We start from the raw sequence: 18,518 nt of genomic DNA on the forward strand, positions 1-18,518 counted from the left end.
GGATAAATAAGTGAATGCATATTTTTAATGAAGTTCAAAACGTCGAATAGTTTATGGGACTTATGAATATCTAACATTGTAAACAATAATGAAACTCCCACAAATAAAAGTTGACACAACTCCACTACCAAATTTTTGTTTTCCTTATGCAGTTATATGCAATGAATGTAATTTGAAGTCTCTCTTTTTCTTTATGATCAATCAATTCTTAAATTCTAGAGAAATAAGCTATAAGAAATATCATAATCCATGAGATCTTAAGCCAAATTATTATCATTACCAATTCCAAAAGATTGCCCATGCATTTTTTTAGGTGTTGATGAGGCTAGTTCCCAAAAAGGTTTTAAAAAAATAGATATTAAAATCTTTAGGAAATATTGTGGACCTAACATTTTTTTTTCTATTGAATATCATTATGTCAAAATTTAAAGTTCAACTACATTGATCAAGAGTTTGTCAAAAAATAGATGTGTATCAAAGTGACTGATAGATTGATAGAGTTCTAATACATATTAATAATACAAAATAGAAAGTCTAGAATAACATATATCTACTACAAGAGGTCTTCATCTAAGTTTCCACTGTCATAATCAAAATGCTTCTCCTTCAGTCAAAGTTTGAGTCCTTAGTGTCCAAAGAGACAAAAATATTGTTGAGAGTCTATATAGCTAGAATAGATGCCTCTTTATATAACCCCCAATAGTAGACCACATACTTTTCTTCCAAGTGAAGGTTGAAGATGGAGTCCAAGAAATGGTTAGGACTGAAGCTTCCAATCTCTGTGTAAAATTAGATGCCTCCCCTACCAAAGCCTCTTCCCTTGCCCCTTCCTCCCATTCATGGTGTACAAAAGCTCTCTGATTTGGAAAGAGTTGGGATTCTTGGACATGCTAGCTAAGGAATCGTGTACAAAGCCCTTCACTACAAATCCTCTTCCTTGTACACTCTCAAAGTCATCCACCTTAGATATGAATCACCCCTCATCACTAGAGAGATGGATATTCTCACGAAACTTGATTCACCCTATGTTGTGAAATGTGAGGGCATGTTCGACGAGGGAGGGAACGTGTCACGTCTTGCCCTAGAATCATTTTCTTTTCTTCCTTATTTGGCAAATGTTGACTTGGTCAAAATGGATTAATTTTAATTTAAGACAATGAAGTTAATATCTTAGAATATTATCAAAATTAAGCACATTATTAATTACAAAATACATGATTTGTTATGTTAAGATGACATTTCCATATGATGTATTCTTAAATGTCATGATTTAATAGCAATGTGATTATGCTAATGTTTTTTTTTAAAATATTATGATCACATAATTAAGATGTGATGTTTTGATTATGATGCGTACTGACTCATTTTTGGTTGCAAGTGTCTGAGTGGATGCAAGGACCATCACAACAAGAGTGTGGTTGAGGCAGAGAGGGCTAGCCTCTCGAAAGGGGATGTGTTGGATGTCATGCTGCCACCCACACACATCACATAGAATCTCATGTTGTTGTCTTGTTACTTTACTAAAGATAACCTTGAAAGACCAAAATGAATTAGATGTTTCAATTGAATATAGATGATATTTTTTTAAAAAAAAGTTGTTTAGATAGGATGTGAATACACACACACACACACACACACACACACACACACACAAAATTGCTAATGGAAAGTGTCTTGATGTCTGATTTTAATATATAAATAAGGTTCTATTTTGCTTTGAAGAGGAACTTAGAAGTATTTCTATTTTTTCTAGTATGTGTGTGTGTGTGTGTTCATTCATTAAACAATATATACGCGTTTAAAACAATATGTATATGTGTTCATTTAACAAGAACAAGTTTATTTCTTTTCATTTTTTGAAACAACAAATATAAAGAAAAAAATTTTACAAAGGAAGCTGCAAAGAAAAGTTAAGTTAGTTATTTAGTTATCAGGAATTGTTTTAAAGTAGGGCTTTGGAAAACAAAACAAGAAACGACAGATAGGAAATTAGAAAGGGACGACAGACTGGGGAAAAGGGCTAGACTGGGAGAAGAATGACGACATCAGTCGGGAGGAGGGCTTCTTAGCATCAACAACCAACACTAAATTAGGTTATTGAAAAACTCTTTATTGCTTGTTTTCTCCTAAATGGATTGCTAAGATGGGCTGAATTAATTAGGGTTAGTATAGGCAAGGAATGGCGTTCTCTTGATATTGTATACAGTTTCATTGAATCCAGGTGAATGCTAAAAACTAACATGTTGCAATCGAAAAATAAAAGAAACATCTTTTTATGTTGTTAGAGGTCGATTTCATGCCATGATGTCTTGTTTTCAATGCAAAATCTCCATGTCTTCATTGTTAGTCTCCCCTATTATGGATTTCACCTTTATCTCTGTTGTTTGTAAGAAAGAAATTTAGACTAAGATATCCAACCCTATTGGGAAAGGAGTAGGAAGGGTTAAGAGTAGAGAAAGAAAAATAAAAAAGCAGCAACCACATATCATAAAATTTATGACTGCGCCAAACTGAAAACAAAATCATAGATTCAAATGGGTTTTTGAAACATGAGTCTTACCCTCTTTATGGTAAATACAACAATTCAACTATTATATGTAACCTAGAAACAACATATGTATTGAAATTTTCTTGAAATTTTTAGGGCATTATCATACTGTTGTAGACCTAGTAAAATATACAATGCATTAGAACATGACTACATAAATTGGTCATTAAACCTCTGTGATGTATGTTGGTTCTTTCCATTTGTTGAGAAACCTGAACCTTGATGCACATGGTTGATTTCTTCTAAATTCTTGTGAATTTTGGATTAAGTAAAATAATCATGCATGACTCAATGGAGTTATTTCGAGACTTAAGCATAGTTTAATTCCATGACAGCATGTGTTTGAAAATTTTGATTTAGTGGCTTCGAATTGGTTTATAGAAAGAGACTATCCAAAATAGCCATCCTCATCTTTTAAAAAGTATCTGTAAGAATTTTCCATAGGGCAGAATTCACCCAAGACCAAGGAACTCAAACACAAGCACAACAGTAGACCACAGAGAGCATGATCAAAATGACAATATATTCATTCAATATGCCATATGAAAGTACACTAGGAGTGCCTATATATAAAGGCCTTTGGAGAGTTTCTAGAATGCATAGAAGTCAACAACGTGATAAGTTATACAACCAGGCACATGTTCACCAGATATGGGTTATCCTCCATTAAGCACAAAAATAAGTGTGATGATGACAGGATAAGCCTACAATGGTGTAGCATGCAAATAAGTGGTGTAGACAACATGTGCTAAAAGGGAGTGCGAATAACTTTGTTATCCACATGATAACTCAGTGAATGATGCAAACTCCAGTGTTGTAGACACCATGTGCTCAATTAGAGTTGTGTACTTCTGTGTTGTCAACATGACAACTCAAAAAGGTGAACAAACTCCTAAGTGTCTCACCTAAATAAATAATAAAATAATGCATTAACCTAAGTAAACTTAAGTAAGTGTAAATAGTAAATACTTATTTACACCAACAACTCCCCTTAAGTGCAACTTAGGGGAATTCTCTTAATCTTACAAAAACTAGGACGAAGTGCATGATGGGTCCCAACTACTAGGCCATGTTAGGTACCCATGTACATAATGAAGTGCAATCTCTCATAAAGCGGAGAAAGAGCAAAAACCTCATGGGAAAAACCCTCCCCCAAAAAGAGAGATGAAAAACACATACGACGTATGGATGGATGGAGTAATCAATACCCCCCCATTATGAAATACATCCAGTATATACATAAGAGAATGATGAGAAAAGGAAGAGAGACATAATAGGCTCCCCCCCAAAGAAGAATGCTTGCCAATGACTGCTCCGATGAAGAAACTAATCCAAGACTACATAATAGTGTTCCTCCCCTTAGGAAGAAACAATGCCAAAGGTACAAATGAGACCCTTCTGCTATGTGTGGAAAGCATCCCATGGATAAGTGATGTCTTTGAAACTTGCTCAACTGGTTGAAGAACTTGTCTATCTCCTCAACTAATGAAGAACCCCTTTGCAACTGCTGATCATAAGTATCCACAATCACTTCAACTTTTAACAATCGATTGTGTAGAGAATGAGCAAGAGGGTCAGATGGAGCCCTCGTGACAACTGAAGAAGGTGCTATTGCATCAAGAAGAAGAGGCAGATCATTAATGTGGTCCCCCAAATCTGTCACTGAAGCTGGACTTGGAAGACTGGATGCACCCTACTGTGTTGGACCTATCACTGTGGCGATATATGGATGTGGACTATACTGATGTGGTGACCTCTCATTGCAACTATCAATAGAACCCCACATGTCTGAATTTGTTGAAGTACTATCACTAGTGTCACTATCAGTTTCCACACAATATGATGTATGGAGAGGATTAGAGGACAAGCTAGGTGAACTTTCCTCAAAGTGAACATCCTTCTCCACAAAGATATGATGTGTCTCTGGATCCAATAATCTATAATCCAATAGTTTGTATGCCTTCACACCGTCTTCATAACCAATGAAAGTACAAGGTCGAGGTGACTGTGCCTTGCATACCATAGAAGATATGTTTGCCCATGTAGGACAACTGAAGACTCTGAAGTGTGTCACAATAGGTTTTCTACCACACCATGCCTCAAAAGGATTCTTGCCATCTAAGGCTGGAAGAGGAGATTGATTAAGAATGTGAGTGGCACTACTAATTGCTTCAACTTCAAGTGATGGATCTAGAGACGTGGCTTGTATCATGTAACTTGCCATAGATTTGAGAGTGTAGATCTTCAGTGCTGCAACATCTGTCTTATGTGGACTGAATGCTGGTGGAGTCTAAAGTTCAATTCCCTCAAGTCTAAAAAAGTCTTTTAGTCTTCTGTTCACATACATGCTTTCATTGTCCATTCTTAGAACTTTGATGGCTTTCCTCAATTTCTGTTCAACATGAGTCTTGAAGGCTAGAAACTTGCCCAACACTTCTTTCTTGTGACGAAGAAAGTAGACCCAAGTGTATCTTGAAAAGTCATCAATTAAAGTAAGTATATAGTGACCTTGGCTAACTGATGTTACTACAAAAGGACCTACTAATACCATGTGAACCATCTATAGAACACTTGGTGCTCTTGAAGAAGACTTCCCTCTCTGTAACTTCCCCTCTCGATGTATATCCACTAAAGTTGTTGAAAATTCACTGTGGGAAAAGTTGATTTGGGGTAGACCTTTGACCATTCTATTTATGCAAAGTTGCTAAAGGTAGCAGAAGGCAAGATGACCAAACTACTAATGCGATAATTGGATTGTTTAATTTGATTGAGATAAAAAGGCCTTTGAAGGAGACTTGGGCACACAATGGGAGAAAGAATACAACCTTTTTTCATGATTCACTTTCCCCACTACAACCAATGAGTCATCTTTTAGATTGTGCACTTGTACTAAGTCAAGAAGGAACTCAACTCTATCTCCATCTCCGAGGTGAGTGATTTGGTAGATTGATAGGAGATTTGAACTTAAGTTTGGAACATAAAGAACATCTTGAAACTCTCCATTTTCCATCTCCACATTTCCTTTCCCTTCAACTTCCATTTTTGTATCATCTCCTACGAATATGTGTAGTACCTTTAACTGCTTCATTGAAGTAAAATACTCCTTTGAAGAACCCATATGATATGAGGCACATGAGTCAAGAACCCATTCCTTTGAAGAATTTGAATTAGCCATGAGTGCTTGCCCTTTGCCCTTTGAATCTGAAGAAGATCCTTTCTCCTTATAAGTATTAGGCAATGGAATATTATGTTTCTTCATGATGTTGGTCAGCTCATCAATTCTTTTATGATAACACTCATGTTCTTCATGACCCATTTTCTTGCAATAGGCACACTTTTTCTTCTCCTTATTGTTGTCCCCCTTCTTGTTGGAATTTGAGGAAGACTTGCCTTGTTGATTTGATTGTGGTGTTGTCTAATCTGCATCCTTCGATTTTTTCTTCCACTTCTTATTCTTACCCTTCCTTTATTTGAAGATTTTCCAGCTGAATTTTGAGAACCCTCATTATTTTCCATCAATTCTTTTGACTTAGGTGAATTGAGAATCCCCATTGATTTCAACTTCTTTTCTTCTGTATCCAACATATCAACATATTCATCAAAGGAGACTTTCTTATAGGCAGACCCTAATGTAGTCTTCGAGGTGTTAAAAGAAGAAACAAATGTGGAATACTTCGATGGCAGCTTATTATGTATGAGATAGATCAATCTGTCATCTTTGATAGAACTCTCACAATCAGTAAGCGTTGTCCTTAGCTCTTTCATCTTAATGATGAAATCCTGTATGGAATCAAATGACTTAGGATCTAAGGAGACAAGCTCATCTTCAATTTTGAAAAGACCCTCTTTAGACACTTTACCATATAGGTTTTCGAGGGTATCCCAAGCCTTCTTGGATGTAGAAGACTTCTTAATTTGATACATGATCTTGTCATCAACACCCAAACATATATCACCTAGGGCTTTCCTATCCATTGCTACCCAAGCTGAAATATCACTTGCTGATACTCTATCACCTATTGGTTTAGGAAGAGTACCATCTACATATTGAGAAACTCCATTGTGCATTAAATGATACCACATTTGAGTTAATTTTGGAAACTTAAAATTTCCCATAATGCAAAAAATGAAAGAAAAGTGTAGAAAAGAGAGAACACAACACTAAGAACACCTGGCCACCTAAACCACACCCCCCCCCCCCCCCCCCCCCCCCCCACCCTTTTTCACTAAATCAAGAAACCCCCCCAAAATAGATGCTTTTGGCACTTTATCAGTAATGTGATTACAATGGCCACTTGCCAATTTTGGCTTTCATGGACTTGTAATTTTTCTTGTTACAACCTCTTAATGAATTACAAATCTGGAACTTTACAATGTGCTACAATTCTAAAGTAATACAAAGCAAAGAAATGACCTATTGCTGAAAGTGACACTTTTGTCCACATAACCCTACGATTGGACTATAGATCTGGAAAGTAGAGGAAAAATAACATACTCTCAAAAAAAATAGAACCTATTTTTGATTCCAAATGTGCCCGTATGGAGCGTTTGAAGTTGCAAATTGTAGGATTATGCAGGTACAGTCACCAAAAAATGCAAATTCTGACAAATCCATGCACCAAAACTAGAAAAGAGCTACCCCATTGAAAAGTCTAGGAAATTATACCCAATTTCAAAAAAAATTGCACTTGATTTGGAGTCTAAATGAATGAGTTATGGCCTCCCAAAGTCGGACTGCAAAATCAAAAATCAATCTAGAGAGGGGTTGCATTAGCAAAACATGGGGTTAAATTTGACAGTCACACAATCGTTGCAGTAGTTCTAATTTGCCCTGAAATGATGATCAGATGACCATCAAATTTAGGCTTGTAGAATGATGACGCCAATGAAAACATGTCCCTTTGATGATGTTAGCACCATACAAAAAAGTACGACCTACCACATGTCATGTATGGACTATATGAAATTTGGCCTGCATAGGATGACATGAACTGCTGATAGTGCGATGACTAACTTAATGTTTGCTGACGTGGGTCAGCATACTGTTGACTCAATGAGGAGTTGGATTGCTGACTGAGGCTAACTGTGTGTTCGATGTGGCAGTATATGCGATGTGGAGGACTTTTTTTTATGCCATGTGTGGCATTCCGTGGAAGGCTGCATGGCTTGAGTATTTTTCGCCGCGTGTTTGTAGGCTAGCAGATCAAAGTTTTCAAATGGATGGTAGATAGAAGAGAATATTCCATGCCAAAAAATGGGTTTTACTACCGCTACTACACGAAACACTATTCGAGAAACACCTGTTGGCCAAAGCAGTGGTCATCGCCAGCATATGCCAACTCATTGTCAGAATATGTCAATGTCGAGCTGGAAGGCAGAAAAAAGGTGCTAGATTCTTTTTATTTGTCCCATATTCGTGGGAAAAAGAGCTTGTAGGTGTTATAAAACACACAATGCTCTTTGTTGAGATAACAAACAGCTCACTGCTGATGAAGTATGCGATGAGTTGCTGGATTTGCAATGTAGCCCACTGCATGTTGGAAAAAACCATCAGGAAATATGTTGCCAAGTTCGGATTTGTGGTCACCCGAATTTAAAATGATAATGCCCACTGATTAATAAGGTGCCTATAAAATTAATACAAAATATTCTCTGAAATTGCAGAGTCGAGGTATGACTGCCCAGTTCTACAAATTTTTTTTCTATGACTGGGCAAAATAATTCTAAAAATAAAAACTCGAAATAATAATCTAGAGAATGAAATTAATTTAGATATGAAAAATAAATAATCAGATCAATTGAAATGATCATACCCAATTGCAAATCGGTGCCTTCGGGTGCCAATTTGCAAATTTTTTTTGCCTCACGATCAACTTTTGCCCAACATAGGAAAATTTATAGTCAGTCTTCACCAAATTGATGTTTCAGACACAATGACAAGGTTAGATCTAGCTCTAGATGTTCCCAATTTTTGTAGATTCTCTAGATTCGAGTCAAGGTGCTAAAGCATGAATGGTCTCGAATGGCTATGTGTAGAGAATCTCCCCAAGCTCTGATACCATGTAAGAATTTTCCTTAGGGAAGAATTCACCCAAGACCAAGGAACTCAAACACAAGCACAACAATAGACCAAAGAGAGAGTATGATAAGAATGATGATATATTCATTCAATATGCCATATGAAAGTACACTAGGAGTGCTTGTATATAAAGGCCTTTGGAGAGCTTCTAGAATACATAGAAGTCAGTAGCATGATAAGTCATACAACTAGGCACATGCCCATCAGATATGGGTTATCCTCCATTAAGCACATAAGTAAATGCAATGATGAGAGCATAAGCCTACAATGGTGTAGCATGCAAATCAGTGGTGTAGACAACATGTGCTAAAAGGGAGTGCGAATAATTGTGTTGTCTACATGAAAACTCAATGAATGATGCAAACTCCAGTGTTGTAGACACCATGTGCTCAATTAGAGTTGCATACTTTTGTGTTGTCAACATGACAACTCAAAAAGGTGCGCAAAGTCCTAAGTGTCTCACCTAAATAACTAATAAAATAATGCATTAACCTAAGGAAACTTAAGTAAGTGTAAATAGTAAATACTTATTTACACCAACAGTATCTTCTAAGGTAGTAGAGAGGAAACACACTTAGCAAACTGAAATTCAACTTAGTTGAAATGCTGAAACTACTTCATTGATTGTTTATTGAATATTCCTAAATATTAGAATGTACTGCTGCCTAAACTTTCAGAACACTTAAAGATTAGTAGTCTGTGGTTCTTTTCACTAATTTTACTTCCACAACTAAGTTTATTAAACTTGTTGTTAGTTGTCTAAAATTTTAAGGCATTAATTTAACATTTAGGTGTTGGATGAAGCACAAGAATGAATGGTAGACATTTCATATGTTATAGTTGAAAGAGTATTCTTTCTGCAATACTGTGATTGACTGTATCAAAAGGAGAAAATGCAGATATGTGCCATTCAGATAAAAATCATATTTTGTTGAAAATATTGTTTTAGATAGCGTATAGGTGAATATACTTTCCTTCATGGCTAGGTGTAATGTAGCAATTATGGGAAAGATAGATGGATACTTCATGTTTAGTTTCTCTATCTACCAATTCTGTAGAAAAGATACATGCTATTCTTGTTTCTTCTACCATTAAATCTAGCTTTTGAAAGTGCTTGGCCAAGCTATTTGTTTTCCAGATAATGCATATATGTATATGGTTATGCTTATTTGGTTTTACTACATATGTGTAGATGTGTAGTTTATTTTATTCCTTGCTACATTCTGTGATTAGGCTACTAGGCACATGGTTGCAATGTAGTGTATTTCATGGCCGCACTGATTCCATCCAATCCATCTTGTTTTGAGAAGCTAGGCTTCTCGTGTCAGGTCAGAGTATTCTTCATGTTAGGAAGAATCCCAGGGGAGTATTTCACTCCATGGTTGGCGAGGTTAAAGTGCTTGGGCCACACTCCCATCTCAGATAGCAGGTGGAAAATGTCCTACAACTTTGGAGACATGATACATTGAAGAACACAATAGGAAGGTTATCTCAATTTGATTTGTGTGGTTCATCATTGAGATGTACTGATATATGTAATTTGTAACTTGAGAATTATGTAAAGCTGGAAACCACTGTAAAGAAAAGCATTCTAAATTGCTATGAGTTGGATCAACAACTATGCTAATATGTTCTGAATGCTAATTGGCTTAGGTTTTTGTTCTTTGGTTTTGTCCTATTTTGGTCCTATTTTTTGGATGTGGTACTTGGTATTGGTTTTTAGTCTAAACTATTTTAGTGGTTCCAGGTCCCTATAAAACCTGGGTTCTCTTTTTTTTGGACTATGTTTGTGGTTTCAGGTCCCTGTAAAACCTGATTTTGTTGTTGGTTTTAGGACTTCTTTCCTGGTGGTTTTATTGCTATATCTTTTCTCTTGTTGTTAAAGGGTTTTGGGGTCCCTTTAAAACCTGCTTTTACCGTAATCTAAAAACTATGCTAATATGTTTCCGTCATAAGCTTGTAATGTGATTAGTTATCACCATTAATGATGTAATTTATGAACATCATATTTTTTAACATGTTAAAGATGTAAAATTTCAGATCAACATCTTAATGTTTTCATTATGTGAATAATTGTTAATTGTTAATGAATAATTATCTTGACTTGACTTTTCTACAATGTTTGACTAGATCTCTTCTGCTTTTACTACAATTTGATGATGTGGAAAATTTAAGTAGGACATGGTTCTTACATATGGTATCAGAGCATGGTTTAAACCTAGGCCCTTGGGCTACTATGCTAATTGTGCCTATGTTTGATAGGTGTTTTAATTATCACCATGGCCACAAGATTGAAATGGAAAAGTGGGTCCGATAGTAGTGCACAGGCTCAGGAACCTAATGAGAGGTTAGGTCAAATAATGGCATTGTTAACTCAGTAGGGGGCTTTGTTACAACAACAAGGCTAGAGGATAGATAACCTAGAACAAGGGGTTCAAGGTGGACACATCGAAGAAGAGGCAAGGAAGCATGACGAAGATTAGTGCTCTAAAGCCTTACATAAGCAGGAAGAGGAATTGAGGAAGAAATGTGAGGATGAAAAATTAGCTTAGGCTCTTAGGAGGTCTAAGATGAAGTAGAAGGAAGAAGCTGATTGTTGAAGTGCTCTCCTTAATTCTAATAGGATTTAGATAGCAGCTGACTTGACAAAGATCTCAAGAAGGTGACTCCACCCATGTTTCATGGTAGAGCTTTTGGGGAAGATGTAGAGGCATAAATTACCAGTATGGAGAAGTACTTCCTAGTTAGAAACTATGCGGGGAAATCTAGAGCAATTTGGGCCACCTATTAGCTAATGAGTGAAGTAGCTACTTGGTGGGAAAATGTCATGGCTAAAAAGAAACTCCAACATGGGGAGGTAACCTAGGAAGAATTCTTGCAGCTTTTCCACAAATGGTGGTTATCTTAGCTATACTATGACAAGAAAACAATATATTTCTACAAACTAATTTAGTGGAACATGAATTTTACATAGTATCATGAACAATTTTGTCATTTGGTGAAGTATGTTCCTCAGTATCAACATGATGAGCTATTTAGAACTTGGAAGTTTGTAATGGGATTGTGACTAGAGATCTATAGTGATGTCGAGATGCAAGAGCCTAAGACCATGGATTTTGCACAGTGTAAGGCCCTTAAGTAGGAATAGAGGTTGAAGGATGCTTCTTCATATAAATTCTCCAACCAAAACTATAAAAGGAAGTTCCAAGATAATAGGTCATTGTGAGATTGCTATCAAGACTTACCTGTGTGATTGTGATAATAGGTCATATCAGGATAACAAGGGTTATCAGGATGACAAGCCAAATGAAAATGGAAAGAAGAAACAAATTAGAAACATGAAGGATAAAGGACACGATAATTTTGGTAGGAACAAGGAAAAATGGAACAATAACAAAATCCAAAATCCTAGAAATGGAGGTGGAAGGAATGGAAACAATTGAAGGTATTAGAACAGGAATGAGGATAGAAGAACACCTAGAACAGGCTATTATGTATGTGGAAATAACCATTTTTTTGCTAAGTTCCCACAACGAGCCGATAAGAGGGACTTTCCTCTGCAACACCACATTCATGCTGCAATTGATCATAGACAGGCAGTTTGTCAAGCCACTCCTATTCAGATAACTGATACACTTTTTGGTCACCCTGTTTCTATCCTTATAGATACTAGTGCTACTGAATGTTTTCTAGATCCTAAGATAGTAGCCAAGATACCTTTTAGGGTTGGTTTTATGGCTAAACCTTGGACTATAGAGTATGGTAACAGGGTTGAATGCAAGGTAGACCAATGCTTATTTTGTAGTGAGTTGGAACTCCCCTAGCTTTCAAATAGAGGTCAACTTGTATGTGGCACCTTTGGGCTCATATGATGTCTTCCAAAGAATCAACTACTTAAGTGAGCATAAGGCTTTGATACACTGTCAAGATAAGGTGATTAAATGTCTCGATGACATAGGGTATTCAGTGACACTAAATGGTGTCAAACAACCTTTGGAGTTGAGGCAAATTTTAGCAATGCAATTGGAGAAAGCCAAGAGGAATGGATGTTATTTATACATTGCCCATGTTAAGAGTCTGGAAGAGACACCACCTCGACTGGAGGATCATCCTATTTTGCAAGAATTCAGGGATGTGTTTCTAGATGATTTTCTCGAACTACCCCCTAAGAGGGAGTTCAATTTCTCCATAGATCTTCTACCAGGAGCAGAACCTCATTCAAAGGTTCCCTACCATATGACTTCTACATAAATGTATGAGTTGAATACTCAATTATAGGAACTCTTGGATAAAGGTTTCATTTGCCCTAGTGTATCACCATGGGGAGCTCCTGTAATCTTCGTCAAGAAGGATGGTACCTTAAGACTGTGCATTGATTACCACATCTTAAATATTGTAACCATAATGAATCGATACCCTCTCCTAAGGATTGCTGAAATTTTCAATCAAATGAAGGGAGCAATCATATTCTCTAAGATTGATTTGCGATCTAGATACCACCGACTATGGATTTGGGAGGAAGACATATCTAAGACAACATTCACAACAAGATATGGTCATTATGAGTTTGTAGTCTTACCTTTTGGACTCACAAATGCACCTATCGCTTTCACGAATCTGATGAACAATATTTTCAAAGATTGTCTTGATAAATTCATGGAGATATTCATGGATGATATACTAATATACTCCAAGAATTTAGAAGATCACGAAGAAAATTTGTGCATCATATTGTAGCATCTAAGAGATAGGAAACTATATGGAAAACTCTCTAAGTTCTCCTTTTATTAGATGAAGATCCACTACTTGGGACACATTTTGTCAGCAAAAGGCATCGCAATGGACCCCGCAAAGATCAAAGCCATCCTTGAATGGCCAACTTTGCAGAATGTAAGTGAAGTTAAGAGCTTTATGGGTCTTGCTAGGTATTACAGGAAATTCATTGAGGGGTTCTCTCATATAGCAGCTTCGATTACATCCCTTTAGCACAAGGGTAAAAGGTTTGTGTGGATGGAAGCGTGTGAGAAAGCCTTCTAATTACTTAAGGAAAAGCTCACTACAACTCCTATATTGATTATACCAGACCCAAATGGACATTTTGTTATCACCACAGATGCTTTCAGAGATGGGCTTGTGGGTTTATTGATGCAGGACGGTAAGGTTGTTGCCTACGAGTCTAAGAAACTCAAATCACATGAAGTAAATTATGCTCCTCATGATTTAGAGTTGGTTGTGATAGTACATGCCTTGTAGATGTGGTGGCATTACTTATTGGGGAAGCCATTTGAACTCAAGACTGATCATATGGGGTTGAGATACATTTTCACTCAATCTAATTTGAATGTCCAACAGAGATGGTGGCTCGAGTTCCTTAGTGAATATGATTTCAACATCGAGTGTATTAAAGGAAAAGAGAATAGAGTAGCAGATGCACTTAGCCACAGGAGACATATTGCTGCTATCTCTACATCTCAAACTCGTATGAGAGAGTACATCCTTCAATACCTTCCTAGAGATGCCCATTATGAATGAGTGAAGTTATAATTGGATACCGATGCTTTTGATTCATGGTTTGATGATTATTCATTTGATGAGGATGGTCTATTTAAATGCCAAAATAGGATTTATGTTCCCAATTATGAAGGGTTGCAGAAAGTTGTACTTGAGGAGATGCATTGCACTCCATTTTTAGGACATCCAGGGTTAAACAAAATGATGGCTAATTTGAGGCCTCTATACTTCTGGCTAGGACTCGAGTGGGATGTGATAGAATATGTAGCCTAGTGTTTGGAATGTTAATGCATCAAGGATGAGCATGCCCATCCAGTAGGTCTTCTATACCCCACAAAATTTTGTAGTATAAATGACAGGTTATCAACATAGATTTTGTATAGGGTTTATCCATGACTTGACATAGGCATAATGTCATATTGGTCGTAGTCAACAAGTCAACCAAAGTTGCCTATTTCATTCTTGGCAGTCTAAAGGATACATCTCCTATGTTAGCAAGAAAGTTTGTTCAAGAGATTTTTCGACTGCATGGTATTCCTGAGACCATTATTTTTGACAGGGACACTTGAATGACTTCAAGGTTTTGGACAACCTTGAACTCTGCTTTGGGTACATGTTTGAATTTCAGTACAATATACCACCCTGAGACTGATGGACAAACAGAGAGGGTAAATCAGGTGCTAGAAGATTTGTTACGCATGTACTACACAGATCAATAGTACAGGTGGGAGGAGTATCTCCCATTGGTAGAGTTTGCTTATAATAACTCCTACCATTCACCTTGGGTATGGCTCCATTTGAGGCTCTCTACAAATGGAAATGTCAGACTCCTATTAGTTGGGATAGGGTTATTGTGTGTCTTGAGATGCTAAGAGAGATGGAAGAGCAGGTGATCTTAATCCGTAGTTGACTAAAGGAGGTAGCTGATCAACAGAAGAGTTATGTGGATAAGAAACAAACTTTTTGCTAGTTCCAAACTAGGGATAAAGTGTTTTTGATGGTTAGGCCTCAAAAGAGTTCAATCTCATTTGGCAAGAGTTCAAAGCTTGCTAGGAGATTTGTTGGCCTATTCAAAGTCTTAGAAGTTATCGACCTAGTTTCTTATCGACTTTCTCTACCACCTGCTTTAGCTTGAATTCATAATGTTTTCCATGTGTCTTTGCTTAAACTCTACCATCCTAATATATCTCATGTTTCTAATTGGTGTGCATTGTAGGCAGAGGATGAAGGGGTGATGGCAATTCAACCCACCTAAATCATTAAGCAATGTACCTTCAGGGTATGAGACAGGGATGTTCAACAGTATAAGGTCCAATGGGACCAATTTGGCATGGATAGTGCCACTTGGGAAGATGCCGAGGATTTACATAAATCTTTTCCCCATCTTTTTGTATAGCTATTTTATTTTAGATTGGATAACAATTTTGGTATGTGTATATTAAATTTTGTTGGAGAAGACATCGAGACGATGCCTTTTCCTAGTGAGGATGTCACATCTTACCCTAGAAGCATTTTCTTTTCTTGCTTATGTGGCAAATGCTGACTTGGTCAAAATGGATTAATTTTAATTTAAGACAATGAAGTTAATATCTTATAATTTTATCAAAAATAAATGCATTATTAATTACGAAATACATGATTTGTTATGTTAAGATGACATTGCCATATGATGTATTCTTAAATGTCATGATTTAATAGCAATGTGATTATGTTAATGTTTAAAAAAAAATAAAAAAATTTGATGACATAATTAAGATGTGATGTTTTGATTATGATGGATACTGACTCATTTTTGGTTGCGAGTGTCTGAGTGGATGTAGGGATCATCATGACGAGAGTGTGGTTGAGGTAGAGAGGGCTAGCCTCTTATAAGGGGATGTGTCAGATGTCATTTTGCCACCCACACACATCACGTAGAATCTCATGTTTTTATCTTGTTACTTTACTAAAGCTAACCTTGAAAGATCGAAATGAATTAGATGTTCCAATTGAATATAGATGATATATTTTGAAAAAAAGGTGTTTAGATAGAATGTGAATATATATATATATAAAATTGCTAACGAAAAGTGTCTTGATGTTTGATTTTAATATATAAATAAGGTTCTATTTTGCTTTGAAGAGGAACTTAGAAGTAGTTCTATTTTTTCTAATGTGTGTGTGTGTGTGTGTGTGTTCATTCATTAAACAATATATATGTGTTTAAAACAATATGTATATGTGCTCATTTAACAAGAACAAGTTTATTTATTTTCATTTTCTAAAACAGTAAAGTGAAAGAATTTTTTTTTACGAAGGAAGCTGCATAGAGAAGTTAGGTCAATTATTTAGTTATCAAGAATTGTTTTAAACTAGGGCTTTGGAAAACAAAACAAGACACAACATATAGGAAATTAGAAAGGGATGACAAACTGGGGAAAAGGGCTGGACTAGGAGAAGAATGATGACAGTAGCTGGGAGGAGGGCTTCTTAGCATCAACAACCAACACTAAATCAGGTTCTTGAAAAACTCTTTATTGCTTGTTTTCTCCCAAATGGATTGCTAAGACAGGTTGAATTAATTAGCGTTAGTACAGGCAAGGAATGCCATTCTTTTGATATTGTATATGGTTTCATTGAATCCATGTGAATGCCAAAAACTAACATGTTGCAATCAAAAAACAAAAGAAACATCTTTTTACGTTGTTAGAGGTCAATTTCATGCTGTGATGTCTTGTTTGCAATGAAAAATCTCCATGTCTTCACTGTTAGTCTCCCCTGTTATGGTTTTCACCTTTATCTCTGTTGTCTGCAAGAAAGAAATTTAGACCAAGATATCAAATGCTGTTGGGAAAGGAATAGGAAGGGTTAAGAGTAGAGAAAGAAAAATGAGAATGCAACAACCATAGACCATAAAATTTATGACCGTGCCAAACTGAAAACACAATCATAGATTCAAATGGGTTTTTGAAAAATGAACCTTACCCTCTTTATGGTACATAGAACAATGCAACTATTATATGTAACCCAGAAACAACATATTTATTGAAATTTTCTTGAAATTTTTAGTGCATTATCACATTGTTGTAGACCCAGTAAAATATACAATGCATTAGAATAGGACTAGAGAAACTGATCATTAAATCTCTGTAATGTGTGTTGGTTCTTTCCATTTGTTGAGAAACTTGAACCTTGATGCACATGGCTGATTTCTTCTAAATTCTTGTGAATTCTAGATAAAGTAAAATAATCATGCATGACTCAATGGAGTTATTTCTAAACTTAAGCATAGTTTAATTTCGTGACAACACGTGTTTGAAAATTTTGATTTAGTGGCTTCGAATTGGTTTATAGAAAGAGACTATCCAAGATGGATGTCCTCATCTTTTGAAAAGTATCTTCTAAGGTAGTAGAGAGGAAACATAGTTAGCAAACTGAAATTCAACTTAGTTGAAATGATGAAACTACTTTATTGATTGTTTATCGAATATTCCTAAATATTAGAATGTACTGCTGCCTAAAAATTTCAAAATACTTAAAGATTAGTAGTTTGTGGTTCTTTTCACTAATTTTACTTCCAAAACTACCTGTATTAAACTTGTTGTTAGTTGTCTAAAATTTTAAGGCATTTATTCAACATTTAAGTGTTGGCTGGACCACAAGAACGAATGATAGACATTTCATATGTTATAGTTGCAAGAGTATTCTTTCTGCAATACTATGATTGATTGTATCAAAAGGAGAAAATAAACATATGCGCTATTCAGATAAAAATTAGATTTTGTTGAACATCTTGTTGTAGTTAGCGTATAGGTGAATATATTTTCCTTCATGGTTGCGTGTAATGTAGCAATAATGGACAAGATAGATGGATACTTCACATTTAGTTTCTCTATATGTTAGTTTTGTATAATGGATACATGTTGTTCTTATTTTTTCTACCATTAAATCTGGCTTTTAAAAGTGCTTGGCCAAGCCATTTGTTTTCCAGATAATGTATATATGTATATGGTTATGCTTATTTGGTTTGACTACATATGTGTAGATGTGTAGTTTATTTTATTCCCTATTACATTCCGTGATAAGGCTACTAGGAACATGGTTGCAATGTAGTGTATTTCATAGCTGCACTGATGCCATCAGATCCATCTTGTTTTGAGAAGCTAGGCTTCTCGTGCCAGGGTCGGGGTATTCTTCATGTCAGGAAGAATCCTGGGGGAGTATTTCACTCCATGGTTGGAAAGGTTAAAGTGCTTGGGCCACACTCCCATCTCAGATAGTAGGTGGATTTTTTCCTATAGCTTTGGAGACATGATATGCTGAAGAACACAACAGGAAGGTTATCTCAATTTGATTTGTGTTGTTCATCATTGAGATGCATTGACATATGTAATTTGTAAC

General features: G+C 36.0%; 1 pseudogene; it reads left to right on the top strand.

Moving 5' to 3' along the window:
- The first annotated feature begins 739 nt into the window (after window positions 1-739).
- The window catches only part of LOC149575296 (mitogen-activated protein kinase kinase 9 pseudogene), an 18,764-nt pseudogene continuing 985 nt past the window's right edge, over window positions 740-18,518 (top strand).

The sequence above is a fragment of the Cupressus sempervirens genome, chromosome 2 (assembly GCF_028749045.1).
Source record: "Cupressus sempervirens isolate cs-2001-9-10 chromosome 2, ASM2874904v1, whole genome shotgun sequence".
Lineage (NCBI taxonomy): Eukaryota > Viridiplantae > Streptophyta > Pinopsida > Cupressales > Cupressaceae > Cupressus > Cupressus sempervirens.